The sequence below is a fragment of the Manis javanica genome, chromosome 5 (genome assembly GCF_040802235.1).
Source record: "Manis javanica isolate MJ-LG chromosome 5, MJ_LKY, whole genome shotgun sequence".
NCBI classification, from domain to species: Eukaryota; Metazoa; Chordata; class Mammalia; order Pholidota; family Manidae; genus Manis; species Manis javanica.
Window position 1 is genome coordinate 142,266,114 of NC_133160.1, and position 23,981 is coordinate 142,290,094.

General features: G+C 40.5%; 1 protein-coding gene across 3 annotated transcripts in view; it reads right to left on the reverse strand.

The window, feature by feature from the left end:
* KLHL5 (kelch like family member 5) overlaps positions 1-8,547 on the reverse strand; it is a 101,071-nt gene extending 92,524 nt beyond the window's left edge. For 2 of the 3 annotated variants that reach the window (XM_073237733.1, XM_037002806.2), the window contains exon 1: positions 8,103-8,547. The gene's annotated coding sequence lies outside the window, so the exon portion shown is untranslated. The remainder of the gene's footprint in view (positions 1-8,102) is intronic. The other variant, XM_037002808.2, reaches the window with a different exon arrangement.
* Positions 8,548-23,981: the final 15,434 nt, after the last annotated feature.

Consider the following 23,981-nt stretch of genomic DNA (forward strand, 5'->3'; position numbering starts at 1 on the left):
CAGGGAAATGCAAATTAAAACCACAATGAGATATCACCTCACACCAGTTAGGATGGCTAACAGAGAAAAAGACTAGGTACAACACATGTTGGCAAGAATGAGGGAAAAGGGGAACCCTCCTACACTGATAGTGGGAATGTAAACTAGTTCAACCACTGTGGAAAGCAGTATGTTCCTCAAAAAACTAAAAATAGAAATACCATTTGACCCAGGATTTCCCCTCCTACGTATTTACCCAAAGAAAAGAAGTTCTCAGATTCAAAAAGACATATGCACCCCTATGTTTATTGTAGCACTATTTACAATAGCCAAGATATGAAAGCAACCTAAGTGTCCATCAGTAGATGAATAGATAAAGAAGATGTGGTACATATACACAATGGAATACTATTCAGCCATAAGAAAGAAACAGATTCTACCATTTACAATATGGATGGAGCTAGAGGGTATTATGCTCAGTGAAATAAGTCAGGTAGAGAAAGACAAATACCAAATGATTTTCCTCATTTGTGGAGTATAACAATGGAGCAAAACTGAAGGAACAAACGGCAGCAGACTCACAAACTCTAAGAAGGCACTAGCAGTTACCAAAGGGAAGGAATGGGGGAGGGTGGATGGGAGAAGGGGATTGAGGGATATTATGATTGGCACACGTGGTGTGGGGGGATCATGGGGAAGACAGTGTAGCACAAATTAGACAAGTAGTGATTCTGTGTCATCTCACTACACTGATGGACAGTGACTCCAATGGGGTATGAGGGGTACTTGATAATATGGGTCAATGTAGTAATGACATTGTTTTTCATGTGAAAGCTTCATAAGAGTATATATATCAATGATACCTTAATAAAAAAAAATCAATCCATTAAAGAAGCCAGAAATTTAACATGTGGATAGATGAATCCTGGGCTGTCAGCACTGATTATCTTTGCATTCTTTCCACTAGTTGCCACAAACACATGGCATCAAAATTTTTTTTGTAATAAATACAAAATCTTAGAATAACACTCTGATATTCAAAATTACGTATCTATCACAAAGTTAAATCTTTCACTTTGTTAAAAATAATTGGGACATATTTATTATTTAATTAGTAAATGTAATTTTTAAATGTTGATTTTGAATTCAGCTGTAACAAGCTAAGAGATTTAGCTTTGTAAGCTACATGATCAACAACTCAGCAGTCAAGAACTCTGATATACACTGAAAACTGAAGTGCAGTTTCATGGTAAAAGCCATCTAATATAGGGATTTTATTTCTTTGGGTACCCTAAAAGCACTGTGATATACAAGATCAAGGTGAAAAAAAAATTTTAACCTTTAAGCTAAAGGTTTGCTCTGTGGTCATACAGCATCCCAACCTGCTCAGATAACTCAATAATCTCACTGAAATTATTTAATGTCTGCCTTTTCTCCTAGATTGGAAACTCTATGAAGGTTACAGAAAGGACAATGGCAACTGTTTGTCTTCTATGTAGCTTTATGGTGATGGAGGGGAAAGAAGTAATCAGTACCTCTAGACACAAATATAATCAAGCAAAATTGCCTGGATTCTCTGAACACGTAACAAGCCAATCACAGATCAATTTGATTCTGCTGCAGGACCAGATTTGATAGATTATATATTTATAACAGAAGAGTCAAAGTTGAGTAGGGAAAGGGTAATGTAAGCAATAGAGAGGAGAAAACTGTGAAGCACTCTGCTTCTCAGCTGCTCATAATTAGAAAGTTAATCATTACAAATGTTAAACCATTAAATGTTAACCATTAAAGAAAATCTCTCGCTTGCCCTACAACTAGACCTAAAAAAATAAATAAGCAAAAGCCACCAAAAGACTGTTCTACAATTTAACTCCAGCAAAAAGCAAAATGAGGAATGCTAGTGAATCAAATGGTGATCCGTGGAGACCACGGGAGGCTAGAACTATTTCTTCGTGTTAATCTATGTTCTTAGGAGGTAGCTCAGAGCAGTCCTCCCCAACTCCCAGTCTCCAAGGGGAAGAAGGGAGGGGTGACAAATTTAGAAAGACAAACTGGTTCAGGCCCTTCCAAAGAACCATGCTGAATTTGTCCATCAATTCTAAACTCATACAGGGCACAGAACTGGATATTCTTTCTGCTTTTCAGAGAAATATCTCCCCAAAGAAAGGCAAATACTAAGTAGAAATGAGTCAACCACATCAAGCTTAAATCTGTAATCCACTCTCCACACTACAGCCAAAGTACCTTCCACAGTGCAATTCTCGACCCTATCACTCTTACTTCAAACTTTTGCTTTTGATCACCTGCAATATAAAAAAAAAAAACCCAAGGTCTTTAGAATGGAATTTAGCCTTGCCTTCCTCTCAACAGTCTTCCTATTTCACAATTTTTTTTAAAGAGTTAAAACACTACATCAAAGGAAACAAAATATTATCGAATACTTCCCAAATGAAAAGGGCTATGGAAGACACTGTGGATAATACAAGTGTGAGCAAACAAATTTTTTTTCTCTTCATGTCACCTTCAGTTAAGTCTCTTAGTTCTGTTCCCTTGGCAATCTGATAGACGTATGTATGTTTACTGTTACTAGGCAACGTTACTTATAGTAAGAATGATTATTAGCAAATTTGCATCTGGACTCAGAAGAACTATAAATGAACTATAAATTTCTCATTAGGAAGTCATAGCTTTGACTTCGCTAAGGTGATGACTCTTGTAATTGGCATAGCCCTTGGAGGGTCCCCGGAAGCTAAGCGTGCGGAGTTGTGTTAAGAGCTACTCTCTCCTGTGGGATATGAGATTTTTTAAGCCGAGGCAGCTCCTGCATCTACCTGGTGTGAGCTTGATCTCCTTCACCTGAGCTTTCCCTTGGAGTGCTGTCTCCCAGATGGCTATGTGAACTGCTTACATGAACTGCTGGGAGGGATCACAAGCACTGAGGAGGAACATTTGATGTTGCCCTGCTGGTGGGCTGTGATTCCTCTGATATTCTTCTGACTAAACAAGCCTCGGTAGTTTGCTGAGTCTTAATGGTTAGTTGAACCTAAGAAGAAGGCCCGTTCATTTGCACAGCAACGAGAGTGTAAGAATGTCTTAGAATACCATTACAGATGGTCTACAATCTGTACTCAAGATGGTACCTAAGCCTCTTCCCCCTTTTGTTTGCTCTTTTAACCTAACATACATCCCTGACAATCCAAATACACAGCTTTTACTGACCTTCCTCTGTTGTTCTTTTGCTGGGGACCCCCTTTCCCATGTAACATGTACTATACCTCCCTATAATTCCTTCCCTCAGCCATCTGCTGAGGTGAAGCTATGGGTATTTTTCAACCAGAAAGAAAGGAGAAACTGCATGGTTAAAGAATTCAAGGGAACTTTGCTAAGAGGAGCTAAGTATATATAGCTTACAGAAAAAGTATGCAAATTTATTGAGAATAAAATTAGGTTAAGTGGGTGCAGAGATATGGCAATAGCATGTTAAAGTGTCAAATGTCCAGACAGACTGTCTAGACCAATTTGGCTGGTAGAAAAGAGCAAAGCAAGGCAGTATGTTAAAGAAGATTTATATATATATAAAATAGACATAAGAAGGAGCAAAGCTCCTTTCTTCTTGCATTATTAGCTGTGGGGAGAAGCCAGGGAGCCCTGTATCCGCATCAAAAGCAAGTGATTTGTAAGAGACAATTCAGGTATTATTAGCACCTTGGGAGAAGGTGAAGGAATGGATGACATGATTACAATGGAGACGGCATTTACCATTTGGGGAGGGGATATTGTTGCTACTAGCAAGCTCTGATTCTACCTTCTTATCCTGATCATCTTAATCTAAATTGTCCCAGTAGAATATGCACGTTAATGTTAACTGAGCAGAATTTCAACTGGCATCCCAGGTTTCTTTAATACCAAACTATTAGAAAACTGCTTCCTTCTCTATTACAAAGTTGCCAATTACCCTAACTTCTTATGCTTTAAGGCCAAGTCTATCATTTTTGAACTCTTATTGATTCTAAATTTAAGATTGACACTTAGAAAATATTTAGTTCTTCAGGAATTGCAAAGGGCTCTAGTTAGTTTCAAGTGTGACAACCCTTACATTAAAACATTTAACAGGGAAATAGAGTAAACCAGTGTATGTGAGAAAAAAGGGAAAAAGAATGAAGTATATATGCAGAGAGAAAGAGAGGCAAGAAATCATACACATAGACCTGGAGAGGGATAGCAGCCCCAACTCCTAACTTTCTGTTATTGATGCCAGTTGCTTCTAGACTCAGGGGCACCTCTTGCCCTTGGTCTCTGTGATATAAAGCTATACTCCTTTCAAACAAAACATTCTTTTTGCTTAAACTAGTTTATAGTAATTTGTCACAAAAAAAATCCCTAAGATCAAAAAGGTGATTAGGGGCAAAGTATAAAACAGTGTATACTTACTCAATCAGGTTTTATTTGTTTATTTATATTTATCTACCTATCTACTTACTTATTTAGGACTTTGGCAAAACCATGTTTATTGGTTAGTTATTAAACCTATTTGTAGGTTTATAATCAGGTTTTACCATACTGAAAGAGCCTGCTAATGTTGTTTAGAGAAAGGGAAAGAGAGAGAACTCAATTATAGCTATTTTCTGTTGGGGTTGTAAACTTTCAACGCATCTTTTTATTCTCACAGGATTTAACACAGAACCTTATATGCATCATACTTAACAAATGTTTATTGAATGGACATATAATTCAAAACGAATGAAATCCATTTGGTCAGAAGAGTATATCTAATTGTGGAGTTTTCAAAAGCATTTCATTTCCAATTAATAAAAGATGTTTCTTATCATTTCATTAGCATAATTCTGATTAAACACACATACATACACAAAGAAATGCAGTTTTCTATTTTCTAAATAGAACACTGAAAAACATAATCTGAATTTGATTTATTCATATTTTGTGTCACATTATGGGATTATAAAGCTTGCTCAGCATAGACATTAAGACTGTCCAAAGCTTATTCCAGTTCTCCTCCTTCTGGGCACAAGATAGAATTGCATTTCTCCACTTCCTTGAAATTGGGTGTAGTCATACAACTTTGTTTTGACCAATGAAGTAGAGAAAGGTGGAAACCTTTAAGAGCCAGTATGCAATTCATCACATCCTTTTCCCTTTCCTAACAATTGTGGAAGCGTTCCCTCCGACAACGTGGGGCTCCAAATAACTTCCTGGAACAGCTCTCCTGCTGACCCTAACTGGACACATAGTGTGACTAGAACCAAACCTTTGTTGTTTGTTTTAAACCATGAGAACATTAGGGTCTTGTTACCACAGCACAATATATCCTACCTGATATACTCAGCAGACTCCTCTCTTATAAATGGAGGGCAAACAATACCTCTGGCCCTCAATTTGTCTTCAAAATGGTTACATTTTGCATAGCACTGCATCATTTATAGAATACTTTCTTATGGAGGTGTTCTAGTTATCCAAACTCTCAAAACACAAACATAGGAACTGAAAGGAGCTAGATACATTTTTGGACCAAACCCTCATTCTCTCAACTCCCACTACTTGATATCTGAAACTCTGAAAACAAACACATTTGGATAAAATATTCCTTGCCCTCCAAACTCTTGCTATCTGCACTCAGGAATAGAAAAAAAAAAACTGACAGTAAAGGATTCTTGATAATCATTTCATTCATGCCTTAAAGCTGTTTTTCTAATACCCAGTACTTACTAGATCCTCAACATATATTGAATGAATTGTGTGCTGTCATCATTTAAATCTTACAAATAAAGAAACAGACTCAGGGAGGTTCATAAATTTGCTGGAAACAAACTTGCACATTTGTGGCACAATCCCAGACTTGCTGGCTTCAAATCCCTTGCTCTTTCCCCTATGTACCACGCTTTTTAAGGTCTTCTACAGCTACAGAATTCTAAAATTTGATAGTAACAATATTACCAATAGCGTGCCTGATAAAAAGAACATGCTATTCACATATTTACACACAATAATTAAAGTCGTTCTTTAAGGAATTCCACCCTAGTCTAACTCAAGATAGAGTACTTGGAAGCATCGAACAGGAAAATGTCCTAGAGAGCATGTGGTCCAACAGGTACTTGCAGAACAATGAAGAACTATTAAAGAATTCAGGGGGGAAGACTTTTTCCTCTGATACCTATAGTTTTATAGCATAATTTGACTTTTTTCTTCACTTTGGTTCTTGCCAAATTGGCTCTCCTCAAACTCTTTGCTCTCCAACTCTTTATCAAACCTTATTTGTAAGAAATACTCATGAAGAATTGCCTGAAGGATAGGCAATCCATTCATTTCTAAGGTTCAGTGGTTCTCAATTTATGTTTCATACTCAAACAAATTTGGAAAGGGTCACAAAATATATCCCCTTTTAAAAGAGTAAACTTGAACATCAGCCAAGAAATTGAGTAAAAAAAAAAAAAAACACTGGAATTTGTCTAACCCAGCTATCTCAAACTTCTTTGAGCTTAGAATCTTATTTCAAGAACTAAATTACTGATTTCTCATTCCTTAGAACACAGTTTGGGAAATACTGTTCTAAGTATTTAAATGTTATGAGTGCATCAAATTAAGCCTTCAGAGTTGTTTTATTATTGCCCTATATTGAAGAACACTGTTCTCCAAATTCATCATTTTCTGTTGGGATATTTCAAAGATGCTGCGGAATGCATTACACAATCTTTTATTAAGGCCTGTGAGAAAATGTTCCTCTCAGGCCTCATTACAACAAAATGCCCTGTTTAAGCAGAACTGGTTCTTTTCTACCTCAGAATTAGAAACACACTGAAACTTAACTTTGTTCCCCTCTCCCTCCCTCTTTTTTCCTGGCTGCTAGGGAAGCCCAGAGTCAAAACTGGGACTCATCTCTAGGTACAGGATCTTACAGTATGTACTTGGATTTATCTTTTCTCTTGATTTTGTGTTCTTTTTCCTGCGCTGTCTCAATTTTCTCATTTAGTTTTGTTTTACCTTATCGTACTATATGGACACTAAGTTGTTTCAAATCATTTTTGGAACTATATAGTGTGTATATTAAATCCTATCTTCTTAAAATTTTATTCTCCAAACCTGCCCAATTACCCAAAAATCAGTGTATTCACCTTTGTGTAAAAGTATTCACATAGTTACAACATGCCAATAGACCACACATATTTACAATATAGTCAAATCCGCAAATGCTTAAAACGAGGAAAAAAATCAATTTTTTTTCAGTTGTCTAATAACCAAAAAGATTTACTAAACTGTTTTCTAAACGGAAGAGTATTACCATTTATTGGGTACCAGTAACTGCTAGGCACTTTTACTTCATATACAAGAGTTTCACTTTCTTTTAAAGAGAGAAGTAAGGGCATGTGTGTATACATAATCTCTGAAAGTATGCATGAGAAACTGGTTATGTTGGTTGGCTGGGAGTACAGGAGTGGGTGGGGAGAAAGACTTTGTACCCCTTCTTGTATCTTCTGAATTTGGTGAATGCATCAGCTATTCGAAAATATTTTTAAAAAATCAAATGGTACTATAATAAAGATGGCAGGAAGCTTTACTCTTTAATACAGCAAACTTTCTTCGTCAGCTTTTGATCCTAGAGCACGCAGTGAAATTGCCAAATCAAAATTTCAACCAGGCACGCCAGTTTTTGTTGAAATAAACTCCCTTTCTGATCTTCCACACTCGGAGGAAGAGGCAATTACTTAGAATAAAAACTTAGATTATGATAGCCTGACGGCAACAATGAAAAAAAAATCCGAAATGGTTTCCACTGTGTTTTATCAGTATAACAGCACCGGGAAGAAGTAATGGCTCTGGACAGCGGTTCACCCCGCGTCCACAACTTTGCCCAACTCGAGGGCGGCCCGGACGCCGCTCCCGGGCTCGCGGCTGCTGGGCGGGGAGGCCGGGTCGGGTTCCAGCCCCGGAGCGGTCGGGGAGGTCCCGGCGGAACCAAGCCTTCCGGAGGAGGCGCCTTCCCCGCGGGACCGGTCGCCGCGGCCCGGCGGGGGGGTGGCGCGGGGGCCGGGAGCCAGGAGCGGGCCTCGCCGCGCCGCCGGCCGCCGCGGCTCCCTCCCCGACGCCGGGGAGGAAGTCGTACTTACCGCGTTGGGCTCCGGCGGCGGCCGGGGGTCTCAGCTGGGCGGGACGGCCAGGCGCGGGGAGGGGAGGAGGCGGGGGGCGGGGGGCAGCGGGCCGCGGAGAGAGATGCTCGGCCCCGCCGGCGCCCCCAGCCCCTTCCCGGCAGCCTCACCCCCGCAGCCGGCCGGCCGGAGCGGACCACTTCCCCCTCCGTCAGGCGGCGCCGGGCCGGGCGCGGTCGACGGGGACAAACTCGGCGGGTTGCTCCTGACGGGGTCCCGGACAAGGAGACGGGTGGCGGTTGGACCCGGCTCGTCCGTTAGCCCCGGCGCTGCGCGAGCGGCTCTCCGCCCCGCCCCCTCCTGCCAGGTCCCGCCCCCTCCTCGCGGGCCGCGCGCCCGCGAGAAACGGCCTCGGCCGCGGGGTTGGCGGTTTCTCCTCGCAGCGCGGCGCGCGCCGACGGCAGGGCCTGGGAGGTGGGGAGGCAGAGGAGAGTGGAGGGCGCGGGCTGAGGAGAGGGGAGCTGGGGGCGGGCAGGCTGGGCGGGGCTCGGGGAGAGGGCGGGGCGCGGCGGCCGACAACGATTGCGGTTGTTCCCCGCCCCTTGAAGCTGGGACAAGGGAATTCCTACGGGTGGAAATTTAGGAAGAGGCCCCTCACCAGGGATGGAAGTCGATCGGAGAGAAGGCCTGTGGTTTTTGATTCCTTGGAGAAGAGGACAATACTGTCCTAGAGCTTTGGGGGAACTCACCAAGAGTTGCCTCTCTTCTCCATCCCCTGTGACCCTTTCCCGTTCAAAAGTTTGGTAATTACTGTGTCCCAGAGGCGGGTTTGTGCCATAGCAATTATGATCCTCAACTCTGTGACCATGTCATTGTTTTCCAATGGTGGGATAATAGGACTTCAACAGAAGTAGGTGCCTTTTTCATTCTTCTAGCCAACTCCAAGTATATGTTAGGTGCTGAGAATAACAATTTATTCAGCGCCTACATGCCAAACACTAATCTAAGCGTTTAACATATGTTAACTCATAATCAGTCTTGAGAAAAACAGCTATAGTCCCTGTCTCCATGGAGCTCATGGTGGATATGGAGGAAAGGGGTTTCCTTAGTTTGTCTCAGAGTGATGTGTAAATGAAATGTCCACCTGCTTTTGGTCTTCTTAGGTTATTATTTGCATATTCTGTGCTTGCTACTCTGAGCTAGCTATATACTGCCCGTGTGGGTTGAATATGGTCATTTCCCTCGCAATGCTTTTGCTAGATCTTCACTATGTCTTCACAATGAAAATCCAGTGCAAGCAGGTGGTCCAGGAGACTGATGGATCAAATCACTAACTGAATTAACAGCCGAATTATGGCAGCAGCCTGGGGTGGCTTGAAGATCTACTTAGGGATATATTTTGTATACTCCCACTTGGGGAAGTGGTTAAGAAAAAGCAACATAATGTGAACGGTGAATCACTGACATAGGCTGCTAGTGCCAAGGGAAGCAGATGGGCAGATCAAAAACTGTTACAATCAGGAAGGAGATACATCACAAAATCTACCACTGAGGGCTCCATCCACAAAGCACTGGATATATTTTTATCAGAGCCAGTGGAAGAGGCTCTTCCCAACCCCTCGGAATCCATCACATCTACACCATAGCATTATCTTTAAATACAAAAGACAGTTGTGTAAACACATAGCCTGAATTTTTTGAATTTGGTATTTTTCAGCCCTCGTTTGCTTTTCTGGTATTAACATTTGTGCATATTAACTGCAACTGACTTTCTTCTCAGTCCCCCTCCATCATTTGCTGTTCAATTTTGGAGTTTTAATTCAGTCTTTTGAGCTTAGAGTGAGAAAGACTATAAAGCACTGCAATCAAATCAGATCACAATTTCAGTAAAGAAATGAATCCTAATTTAAGAAATTGACATTCCCATACACTCTCTCCTTTTTTTCCATGTTAAATATATTGTTCTGTCCTGAAATCTATTCTCATTGATTTACTACTCTGTATTTTCCACTTCCTTGCTCCACCACCCCAATAAAAGCAAACCCAATAAAACATCCCTCCTGATCTGACACCCTGATGCTGCTGCCTTAACACCTACGTTGCTTCTCAGATTGATTCCCTTTCTGCCAACAAGCCAAAAACTCATAGTGAAACCTTTGCATGTGCCTCTGCCTGGAAGGTTCTTAGCTATTCACATGATTGTCCCCTTTTATCTTCATGCCATTTTTTTCTATCTTATGCAAACTGCACCCCCTTCCATCTCATTTCTCAGCCCTTGGTACCACCTGACATATATCTGTCTCTCTGCTCCCACTAGAAATGTAAACTCCACAAAAGGAGAAACTTGTCTGCTCAGTTCAGTTACACCACCAGTGTTTATTACTTATTGTGTCTGTCACAAAGTTGATACTCAATATTTTTGAATGAATGAATGACTTCACATAGAAAAGACAGTATTCCTTTTTGTAATGCCAAAAGGCTTCCATGCAATTTATCTTATAACAAAGTCAAAAGACTTAGACAAATTAATAAGGTCTGAAGTACAGCCCAATTTTACACTATTCAAAATTAGAATTTGAAGTTGCTGTTTTAATCTCTTATTTCGCCATATACCAAGCAACAGGATTTGAAGAGGCATTCACAGCTATGAATTAATGCTGAGATCTTACAACTTGGCCCATAAATGGATCCACAGAATCAGAGAGTAATGATGGATCTAGAAATGCTGTCTAAGACTTAATATTTTCCCCTGAGATGAAGCAATATCGCAGTGATCATAAGTGGAATAACTGAACCTGAAATTTGATTACTGATAACTTCATAGATTGTGCTAATATTCCTTTGTCAGTGCTCAAATAATTTTCATTGATCATAATCATGATGGTGAGGTTAACAATTAATGTTTTAATCTGGTTAAAGTGAATCCTGATAGACAGCAAACAGAACTTAATTCTAATGTGTAGATGTTCTTAATAAATGTTTTTCTTTTCTGCTCTGACTTTTCGTCTTCTGCTATGATTACCAGTTTGTGTGGGTGGGGAGGTTTAAAGGCTTGAATATCATTATATACACTATCTGTGTCCAAAATCTGGATCCCAGGAATGGAATGTCTTTTAGATGATTCAGGGTTTCTTTTAACAATACTGCTGCTATCCATGTTTCGATGTGAAAAATAATCTATTAAAACATAGAGCTTTAAAAGGTATGAGCAGATCATACATACCCCTGGAAGGAGACTCTCCAGACTGAGAGACACAAGTGGCCAAGTAAGCCCAACCCAAAATTTGTCCCCTTGAAGTTCACCTTAGATTCTTTCCAGTTTCTCTTGGCTCCCCAGGTAATTTAGTCTCCTTTAACTTGGTTCAAATAACACCCCCTCCCTGCAAAAGTTTCCTTGACTTCCTTTATTACAACCAAAGCAATCTAGGATTTTCAAAATGAACTTTACTATAGTTTAAGGGAAAATAAAAATGAAATTATTATGGGAATAAAAGCAACACACATGGCTCCATTCATTTGTTCAGCTATGGTTCCACAGTTTCCGTTCTTCAGGAACAAACTTCCATCTCCAAAGGGCAGGTATAAATCTGCAGCCAATCTGCCTTGTTGACTTGCCTCTTGGCTCCCTGTCTTTCCTCAGATGGAAAGGTCATATTTTTGTGTTTCATATGGGAGCCATCAAGCTTGTCCCAATCACAGTCAAAGTTAAAGCCTCACTTGTATTTACTCCTGTTTCATTTTTACCTCTGGTCAGAGGGATATAACATAGTCCCAGTCCAATCACAAAACTTGGGGACTGACACTATGTATGGGCTCCTTCTTCAGGTGGGACTCTCTTTACACATGGAAGAAAGGTGATTACAGCCCACTGTCAAGCCATTCCTTTCAGTCCCCAGAACGGCCCCACACAGTACTGGGGACATGGGAAGGAATGTGCATTGTCTCATGCACGTATTTCCATCCACCCCTTCAGAAGTAGGCCTCCTACAATCAGGCCCCTTGCTCTGACTGGAAAAAAAAAGTTTTTATAGAACAACTTTAAACACTTCCTGCCAGTCTCTCTAACCTTTCTGAAACACAAACCTAATTCTGTTTCATCTCCCAGGATCCTGCTTACCACACTTTAGTGACTCCCTATTGCCTTCAGGGCAAAGTTAAACATCTCAGCATGGTTGTAAGATCCTTCATAATCTAACTTTTTCTACCTCTCCAGGCCTGTGCCCATTTGGAATGATTTGCAGTGTCCAGAATATATAATTTCTCCCACAATTGTATCTTTAAATACATTTCCTCCATCTGGAATGCCTGCCTTTCCACACCCCATTTGCCTAAGTTTCTCAAGACTCAACTCAAGGGTCATCTCCTCTGGCAATCTTTATTTTGAACTCTGAAGTTCCTCCACTGATTTCCCATAATACTATAGGGGAGAAAAAAATAATTTTCCTTCCAAGGCTTCTGGCTGAGACACCACTCCTCCCCCCATAATAAAAGACAGATTAATACAAGAAAAACAAACAGGAGTATAACAACATGTACCTCCTGTATGCATGGAAGATACCCAGGAAAACAGAGTAACTCTCCAAAATGGCTCAAGCCACTACCTTAAATACCATCTCCAGCTAAGTCAAAAGATTCTAGGGGTGAGGAGAGCGTGTTATGAGAGGTTACCAGGCAAAGCTCAGGTTGTTGTGCAGAGTTAAGTCAGTTCCCTTCTCCACTGATGAGTTTCTGAAGATGTAGTAATCCTCCTCTACCTGGAACAGAGAGGGAGAGACACCCTTAAAAATGGAGATATATCCTTATAAACATAAATACCTCTTACAAAAGGGCAACTTCTACTGGTTTTCAGAGCTTTTCCTGTGTCTTCTGTTTCTTGAAAATAATCTTCTGTTTCTTGAATATTTTGGAGTGGTCTCATTTGCTCCCATTCAGTAACCTGTGTGCTCTTTACTGTAACAGTGACTTGATGTACAGACATTGCCTAACTTGTCTCTCTCAAGAGCTGACAGATCTTTGGTAGCAGGCACTCAGAAATCTTTGTTGAATGAATGAATGAAGTACTTGTATTTATTTCTATGCTTTAAAAAAAATTCTCCAAGCATCTTAATATGTTTTACTTTTTAAAAGTAACAGTTGTAAGGGAGGAGCCAAGATGGCAGCGTGAGTAGGGCAGTGGAAATCTCCCAAAACCATATATATTTTTGAAAATACAAAAAATACAACTATTCCTAAAAGAGAGACCAGAAGATACAGTACAACAGTCAGGCTACATCTACATGTGCGAGAACTCAGCACCTCACAAAGGGGGTAAGATACAAGCCGTGGCCTGGTGGGACCAGAGTACTCCCCTGACCCCAGCCCATGGGCGGGAAGGGAGGAGTCAGAGCAGGGAGGGAGTGGGAGCCCAGGACTGCTAAATACCCAGCCCTAGTCATCAACACTGGGAGTGCCGACACACAGTGCATGGTGTGCTGGATATTAGGGAAACAGAACAGTAAAACCTGCAAGTGGGTCCCCACAGTCGGCACCCCTGGGACAAAAGAAAAGCGAGTGCTTTTTGAAAGTCTTAAAGGGACAGGAGCCTCAGAGCTGGGCAGAACCATCCCTGCACACACAGCCTAGCAGGCTGGGAATCCCGGAGAACTGTGGGTGCCCTAAACCCCTAGGTGACAGCACAGCTCTAAAGTCCCTCATGGTGATAAACAGCCTGCCATTGATTCCCCCTCCTGCGCAGCCCTGGCAAAGCAGCCTGGGAGTGACCATGCATACAGCAGCTGCCCAGAGCCTCCTCGGCAGCTGCCCGGGCCAGACTAAGAGGCCCCGCTAGCACACACAGACAGAGGAAGCTGGGACAGGGTACCAAGAGTCGCCGATCTCACAGGAGAGCACACCCAGCGAACCTGCCACACCCCACAGGGCTCTGGGCTGCCCCTCCCACGGTGGCTCAGGAAATAAAACCAGAAGCTGTTTGCTGTGTGCGGGACATTGTTTCCCCAGCTGACATATGTGCCAACTGCCTATGACTACCTCTATAACCATGAAAAGGCAGAATAATTTGATCCAGTCCAGAATTACTCAGACAACCCCCAAGAGGGAGCCAGGGGAGATAGATTTAACCAATCTTCCTGAAAAATAATTCAAAATAAAGGTCATAACCATGTTGATGGATCTGCAGAGAAATATGCAAGAGCTAAAGGATCAAGTTAGGAGGGAGAATACAGAAATAAAACAATCTCTGGAAGGACTTACGAGCAGACTGGATGAGGTGTAAGAGGCCGTTAATGGGCTAGAAATCAGAGAAAAGGAACACAGAGAAGCTGAGGCAGAGAGAGATAAAAGGATCTCCAGGAATGAAAGAATATTAAGAGAACTGTGTGACCAAGCCAAATGGAACACTATTCGCATTATAGCGGTACCAGAAAAAGAAGAGAGAGAAAAAGGGATAGAAAGTGTATTTGAAGAAATAATTGCTGAAAACTTTCCCAAACAGGGAGAGGATATAATCTCTCAGACCATGGAAGCTCACATATCTCCCAACAAAAGAGACCCAAGGAGGATAACACCAAGACACATAATAATTAAAATGGCAAAGATCAAGGACAGCAACAGAGTATTAAAGGCAGCAAGAGAGAGAAAAAAGGTCACCTACAAAGGAAAACCCATGAGGCTATCATCAGACTTCTCAACAGAAACCTTACAGGCCAGAAGAGAATGGCATGATATATTTAATGCAATGAAACAGAAGGGCCTTGAAGCAAGAATACTGTATCCAGCATGACTATCCTTTAAATATGAAGGAGGGATTAAACAATTCCCAGACAAGCAAAAGTTGAGGGAATTTGCCTCCCACAAACCACCTCTACATGGTATTTTAGAGGGACTGCTCTAGATGGAAGCACTCCTAAGGCAAAATAATTGTCACCAGAGAAAATAAAATCACAGTAAAGAAAGCAGACCAACCAAATACTAAGTAAAGGCAAAAAATAAAATCAACCTCTCACAAAAGCAATCAAAGGAAATACAAAAGAGTACAGAATAAAACACCTAACATAAAAAGAATGGAAGAGGAGGAATAAGAAGGGAGAGAAATAATCATCAGACTGTGTTTATGAAAGGTTAATAAACAAGTTAAGTTAGACAGTTAGATAGTAAAGAAGCTACCCTTGCACCTTTGGTAATCATGAATCTAAAGTCTGCAAAGGCAATAAGTACATATCTTTCAATAATCTCCCTAAATGCAAATTGACTGAATGCATCAATCAAAAGACACAGAGTAAAAGAATGGATAAAAAAGCAAGACCCATCTGTATGCTGCTTACAAGAGACTCACCTCAAACCCAAAGACATACACAGACTAAAAGTCAAGGAATGGAAAAAGATATTTCATGCAAACAGTAGGGAGAAAAAAGCAAGTGTTGCAGTAGTAGTATCAGAAAAAAGAGATGTCAAAACAAAGAAAGTAACAAGAGATAAAGAAGGACATTACATAATGATAAAGGGCTCAGTCCAACAAGAGGATATAACCATTATAAATATATATGCACTCAACACAGGAGCACCAACAAATATGTGAAACAAATACTAACAGAATTAAAGGAGGAAATAGAATGCAATGCATTCATTTTAGGAGACTTCAACACACCACTCACTCCAAAGGACAGATTAATCAGACCGAAAACAAGTAAGGACACGGAGGCACTGAACAACACACTAGAACAGATGGACCTAATAGACATCTACAGAACTCTACACCAAAAAGCAGCAGGATACACATTCTTCTTAAGTGCACATGGAACATTTTCCAGAATAGACCACATACTAGCCACAAAAAGAGCCTCAGTAAATTCAAAAGATTGAAATTCTACCAACCAGCTTCTCAGACCACAAAGGTATAAAACTAGAAATAAATTGTACAAGGAAAACAAAAAGGCTTACAAACACATAGAGGCTTAACAACATGCTCCTAAGTAATCAATGGATCAATGACCAAATTAAAATAGAGATCAAGCAATATATGGAGAAAATTGACAACAACAGCACAAAGCCCCAACTTCTATGGGACACAGTGAAGGCAGTTCTAAGAGGAAAGTATATCGCAATCCAGGCATATTTAAAGAAGGAAGAAAAATCCCAAATGAATAGTGTAAAGTCACAATTATTGATATTGGAAAAAGAAGAACAAATGAGGCCCAAAGTCAGGAGAAGGAGGGACATAATAAAGATCAGAAAATAAATAACTAAAATTGAGAAGGAAAAAATCAATGAAACCAAGAGCTGGTTCTTTGAGAAAATAAACAAAATAGATAAGCCCCTGCCCAGACTTATTAAGAGAAAAAGAGAATCTACACACATCAACAGAATCAGAAATGAGATAGGAAAAATCATGATGGACTCCACAGAACTACAAGAATCATTAGAGAATGAGAATCTATATGCTAACAAGCTGGAAAACCTAGAAGAAATGGACAACTTCTTAGAAAAATACAATCTTCCAAGACTGACCAAGGAAGAAACAGAAAATTTAAACAGATCAATTACCAGCAATGAAATTGAATCCGTAATGAAAAAACTACCCAAGAACAAAACCTCCAGGCCAGATGGATTTACCTTGGAATTTTATCAGACATACAGAGAAGACATAATACCCATTCTCCTTAAAGTTTTCCAAAGAACAGAAGAGGAGGGAATACTTCCAAACTCATTTTATGAAGCCAGTATCACTCTAATACCAAAAACAGGCAAAGACTCCACAAAGAAAGAAAATTACACACCAATATCCCTGATGAACATAGATGCAAAAATACTCAACAAAATATTAGCAAACTGAATTCAAAAATACATCAAGAGGATCCTATACCATGAGCAAGTGGGATTCATCTCAGGTATACAAGGATAGTACAACATTTGAAACTCCATTAACATCATCCACCACATAAAAAATAGAAGGACAAAAATCACATGATCATCTCCATAGATGCTGGAAAAGCACTTGACAAAATTCAACATCCATTCATGATAAAAACTCTCAACAAAATGGGTATAGAGGGCAAGTACCTCAACATAATAAAGGCCATATATGACAAACCTACAGGCAACATCATACTTAACAGCAAGAAGCTGAAAGCGTTTCCTCTAAGATGGGGAACAAGACAGGGATGCCCACTCTTTCACTGTTATTCAACATAGTACTGAAGGTCCTAGCCATGACAATGAGACAAAGCAAATAAATACAAGGCATCCAGATTGGTAAAGAAGAAGTCAAACTGTCACTATTTGCAGATGACATAATATTGTACATAAAAAAACTCTAAAGGCTCCACTTCAAAACTACTAGAACTAATATCTGAATTCAGCAAAGTTGTGGGATAAAAAATTATTACACAGAAATATGTTGCTTTCCTATACACTAATGATGAACTACCAGAAAGAGAAATCAGGAAAACAATTCCATTCACAATTGCATCAAAAAGAATAAAATACCTAGGAATAAACCTAACCAAGGAAGTGAAAGACCTATACCCTGAAAACTACAAGACACTCTTAAGAGAAATTAAAAGAAGACATTAACAAATGGAAACTCATCTATGCTCTTGGCAAGAAAGAATTGATATTGTCAAAATGGCCATCCTGTCTAAAGCAGTCTACAGATTCAATCCAATGCATATTAAAATACCAACTGTATTCTTCAATGAACTGGAACAAGTAGTTCTAAAATTCATAAGGAACTCCCAAAGACCCTAAATAGCCAAAGCAATCCTGAGAAGGAAGAATAAAGTGGGGGGAGATCTCACTCCCCAACTTCAAGCTCTACTACAAAGCCACAGTAATTAAGACAATTTGGTACTGGCACAAGAACAGACCTACAGACCAGTGGAACAGGATAGAGAGTCCAGATATTAACCCAAACATATATGGTCAATTAATATACGATAAAAGAGCCATGGACATACAATGGGGAAATGACAGTCTCTTCAACAGCTGGTGTTGGCAAAACTGAAGAGCTACATGTAAGAGAATGAAACTGGATCACTGTCTAACCCCATACACAAAAGTAAATTCAAAATGGATCAAAGACCTGAATATAAGTCATGAAACCATAAAACTTTAAGAAAAAAACATAGGCAAAAATCCCTTGGGCATAAACATGCACAACCTCTTCATGAACATGTCTCCCTAGGCCAGGGGAACAAAAGCAAAAATGAACAAGTGGGACTATATCAAGCTGAAAAGCTTCTATACAGCAAAGGACACCATCAGCAGAACAAAAAAGCATCCTACAGTATGGGAGAATATATTCATAAATGACAGATCCGATAAAGGCTTAACATCCAAAATATATAAAGAGCTCCTGCACCTCAACAAACAAAAAGCAAATAAGCCAATTAAAAAATGGGCAGAGAAGCTGAATAGACAGTTCTCCAAAGAAGAAATTCAGATGGCCATCAAACACACAAAAAGATGCTCCACATTGCTAGTCGTCAGAGAAATGTAAATTAAAAGCACAATGAGATATTACCTCACACCAGTAAGGGTCACCACCATCCAAAAAACAAACAACAACAAATGTTGGTGAGGTTGTGGAGAAAGGGAAACCCTCCTACACTGCTGGTGGGAATGTAAAAAAGTTCAACCATTGTGGAAAGCAGTATGGAGGTTCCTCAAAAAACTCAAAATAGAAATACCATTGGACACAGGAATTCCACTTCTAGGAATTTACCCTAAGAATGCAGCAGCCCAGTTTGAAAAAGACATATGCACGCCTATGTTTATCGCAGCACTATTTACAATAGCCAAGAAATGGAAGCAACCTAGGTGTCCATCGGTAGATGAATGGATAAGGAAGATGTGGTACATATACACAATGGAATATTATTCCACCATAAGAAGAAAACAAATCCTACCATTTGCAAAAACATGGATGGAGCTAGAAGGTATTATGCTCAGTGAAATAAGCCAGGTGGAGAAAGACAAGTACCAAATGATTTCACTCATCTGTGGAGTGTAAGAACAAAGAAAAACTGAAGGAACAAAACAACAGACTCACAAAATCCAAGAATGAACTAACAGTTCCAAAGGGAAAGGGACTGGGGTGGATAGGTGGTAAGGGGGGTATAAGGGGTGGTGCAAATAAAGGGGGCATTACTATTAGCATGTTTAATGTGGGGGGCAGGTATGGGGAGGGCTGTGCAACACAGTAAGATTCTATAGGATCTTACTACGCTGATGGACAGTGACTGTAATGGGTTTGTGGGGGGAACTTGGTGATTTGTGGAGTCTAGTAAACATAATATTCCTCATGTAATTGTAGATTAATTATACAAAAAAAATAAAAATAAAGTTGCAAGACTACTAACCGACGTTGATTTCTTCCTAGTTAAGAAATGTTCCAGAATGTATTTGACATATTACTTCCTCATTCTCTAATAGGACAGGAACCACTCAGGCTGGCTTCCATTTTATTGTTCTCAGAGAACAAGCTCATGACCACTATACAAGGTTAAGCATTTCTGTTTGTCACTGTGCTGATGGTTTGCTTGTAGAATATTCATTCTGCAGCACTTACCAGCTATTAGGAAGAAGCCTGCAGCATGGGAGACACTTCACTACTCTTTAGAGGGGAGAGAACAAAGGTGAATCAGATAGATACATAAACTGAGAAGATATGATCAGTCCTGTGCATCCTCTGCCTCCTCCATTTTGTTCATCTTTTTAAAAGCGCACATCCCTCTGAGTTCACACTTGCATTCTATATTCAGTGACTATACTTAGCACAGAATTCTCGAGGAAAGATTCTGGCTGGATAACAAGCAGCTGACCTGAGACAGAAAAACGGTGGGTGAATAGAAGGTGGCACACACTATACACATTCTAAGATATTCACAGAGTTGAGTAGTCTAAGCAATACAAAGAGAGAAGAAAATAAGTGTTTCATTCTCTTCCCCACCATCCCCAAGAAAATCATATATAGAGAGTACATGTATAGAGTACATGCATAAAGAGACAGAAAAGCACAATTGAAACATTCTTCATAATGCTAGAGTGTAACAAGGTTTGGCTTTTTGGGAAATAGATTATCAGTTGCTCAGATTCTAAGGTATTAGGTGAAGGGTCCCCACCAGTAAGATGGCGAACTTCCGGCTTCTTTTCGGGGTCCTCGGTTCCCGCCGGCGCCACCTGAAGCCCAATCACCTCTCGCCCCCCTCCCAATCCCAGCACCTAGCCAACAGCCACCAGCCCCGTAGAAGTAACACCACAATCACCCTATGCCCCATCCTATATATCCCAGCACCTTTCCCTAATAAAGCGGAACTCTCCGGTAAATTGCTGTTGTGTGTCGCTCCTTTCCTTTCATTAGGTCCAAAGGTCCAGTCTCAGATAAAAAAGGACCTATTGCAAGAAGAAGGCTTCTGACTCTAAGGCACACTATTTCTTGATTTCTTTGGTGGATGGAGGGGAGAAGAGTGAAATTCATTCAGAATTTGACATTGAAATGTCCTCTTGTCGCAACCAGTTCTTATCTGAGACCAGGCCTACTGGACCAAGCACTTCCAGACTCCGAATAATTGATTTTATGCTATTTCAGAAAGTCAAAGGTTGTTATAACATTGTGAAGAATGTTTCAATTGTACCTTTCTGTCTCTTTGTATATATAATTAAAATGATAGTGCATTTCAATGTCGAATTAGTTGCCAGAAACTTTGTTCCCAGAGGCTAAAATACTACAGTGGTCCATTCCAGGGTGGCATCTGTTCCAGGCCTGTTTCCTTCTTACCTACCCTCTCTGAGTGTACTGGCTGGGCAGACAAGCCTGCCTCATACTCCTTTTAAGGAAAGTGGCCCCAATAGTTTCTTTCCTGCATAGGCTGCTATCTCAGTGCCCCAGGGTTTGTTAGTAAAAACAGACTCCATCTTTCCTGCCACAAGTGGGTGGGGACAGTGTAGGTCAAGCAGCCATGTGTGGGCTGGGCATGAGGAGGCCTGTGCTTGAAGGCCTCAGGTGAACTCTGCCCTGTCTCCTGAGTTCTAAACACAGGGTGGTAGATCAACCCAAATCTTCCCCGCAGGGAGGTGAACAAAGAGATGGCAGCTCGTGAACTGCAGCCTGTAGACTAAGCAATGCTGAGCACCTTTTCTGGTTCTTTGAGGGGCTGGCTGTACTTCCCAGGGTGGCCTGGCTGACTTGGCTGCTAAAAAGCACCCTCCTGTACACGCTGATGCCCTGGGTTTCTTTGCAATGATCCTACCACAGCCAGTGAAGGCAAGCGGGGGCAACACTGTCTTCCCCTGCTGGCCTGACCTGAGGCTCTCTGTGGATTTCTACTCAATTAAGTTCAAGCTCTGACCCAAGCAGCTAGACTCAGAAACAACATCCCAGCCCCTTTCTCAATAATCTCTGTTAAATTAATGAAGAAACAACAAAATTTCTTTACATAGCCTCCTCAGCCCTGAATTCCCTCTCTGGCTGTAAAGATGCCTTCTACCTTTCAGTGCAGGGTGGGTACTCTTCACATGGCAAATTTATTTCCTGCTCTCAGGGCAACACAAGATGTTCAGAGTGTCCTTTTTATACCAGCTGTTTCTTAAGTCATTTTAATTCAAAATACTCAATATGCCAAAGTGGCATATTTGGGGGCTGCTAAGCCCTGAACCCCATTAGGAGGGAAAAATGTTTACTGAGATGTAATTACACATGGTAAATCCACCCTTTCCAGTGTACAGTTCTAGAGTTTGGACTGATGCATAGTTATATAACAACGACCATCAAGATATTATCAAAATATAGACTATTTCCATCACCCTTAAAAATCCCTTATGTCCCTTGGTAGTGAACCTCTCCTTCTCCCTCCAGCCTCTGACAGCCACTAATGTGTTTTGTGTCCCTGTAGTTTTGTCTTTTCCCCAGTGTCATGTAAATGGACCCATACAAGGCCTTCTCTAACATCCTTATTTAAATCAACATGTCCTTACCTGACTTTGTCAGCACATCATACTTTGCTTTATTTTTTTTCAGAACACTTAACATTATCTGAAGATAAACTATTGTGTTGATTTGGTTATTGTCCATCACTGGACTGTACACCCTGACTAGAATGTGAGTGCAAGCACTTTGCTTCCCTTGCTGCTTCATCTCCAGTGGTCAGAACACTACCTGACATTGCATAGGGGGTCAGTAAATGATGATGAACTACAAAAATGAATGGGGACATTGGAGCATCCCTAAACCCTCTCCATAATTAGCCAGACTTTGTTAATAGGAGATTTCTCCCCACAACATGTGTTAATCCAAGCATCACTGTGTTGCCAAAGTAAATGGTTTATCTGCAGGCAACACAAGTAGAAGTACTTAAACTGATCCAGATTATGAATTGTATTGAAATTCACTTTCTGGGTAATTCAATTAATAAGAGTAGAACTGGTCTGAAGACAAGAGTATGGAAATCATGATGGTAACTATTTCACAGGGTCATTATAAGGATTAAATGACTTAATGTAAGTGAAGTGTTCAGTCCAGTGGTTCTCAACTGGGAGATATTTTGCCCCTGCAGGGACATTTGGTAATGTCTGGAGACATTTTTTGTTGTCAAAACTGGGGTTGCATCTGCTGATAGACATCCTATGATGCACAGGACAGACACCTACAAACAAAGAATTATCTAGCCCCAAATGTCAGTAGTACTGTCCCTAAGAAACCTGGGCTAGAGCAGTGTCTGGCCTGCATTAAGGGCTATGTTTGTGTTTGCTACTCTTAATACTTTATAAGTGATCCTTCTTGACAAGTGTTATCACATAGTCTGAGCATGGAGGTACAGCCCAGTGGTTGAGAGCATGAAGTCTGCAGTCAGAACCTCTGGGTTTAGAGCCTAGTTTTATCCTGTATTAACAGTGTGATTTTGAGCACAGTACTTGACTTCTCTACCTCATTCTTTGCTCTTAAAATTGGAATAATGATATTAACTCCCTCAGAGAGTTGCTGAGGGATGGAGGAAAATAATCCATATAAACATTCAATACAGTGTAGTAGCACATAGTAAATTTTCAATAAATATCATTGATCATTGCAATTGTTTTTGTTGACCTCAAAAAGACCTTTTCACAGAATATGGTGAAGGGATAGTTTCGATGAGAAAAAAATAGGAAATATGTGGCGCATATACAGTGTATACAACAAGTATATATTTCACATAATAATAAATGACACTACAGAAGTTAAATCAAAACCATCCTTTTTAAAGCTGTTACTTTTTTAAATTTATTTTTTTAAAGTACCATTGATATACAATCTTATGATGGTTTCACATAAATAACACTGTGGTTTCAACATTCATCCATATTATCAAGTCCTCACCACCACCCCCATTGCAGTCACTGTCTATAACCGTAGTAAGATGTAGAGTTGTCGCTTGTCTTCTCCATGCTATACTGCCTTTCCTGTGACCTACCTATACTGTGATGTCAAACTATAGTGCTCCTTGATCCCTTCTCCCTCTCCACCCACCCTCCCCAACCCCTTCCCTTTGGTAACTTCTAGTCCCTTCTTGGAGTCTGTGAGTCTGCTGTTGTTTTGTTCCATTTTGTTTGTTTTTATATACCACAAATGAGTGAAGTCATATGGTTATTTGTCTCTCTCTGCCTGGCTTATTTCACCGAGCATAATACCCTCTAGCTCTATCCATACTGTTGTGAATGGCAGGATTTCTTTTCTTTTTATGATTGAATAATATTCCATTCTGTATATGTACCACATCTTCTTTATCCATTCATCTATTGGTGGACACTTAAGTTGCTTCATATCTTGGCTATTGTAAATAGTGTTAAGATAAATGTACGGGTGCGTATGTTTTTTTGAATCAGGGATCTTTTTTTCTTCAGGTAAATTCCTAGTAGTGGAATTACTGGGTC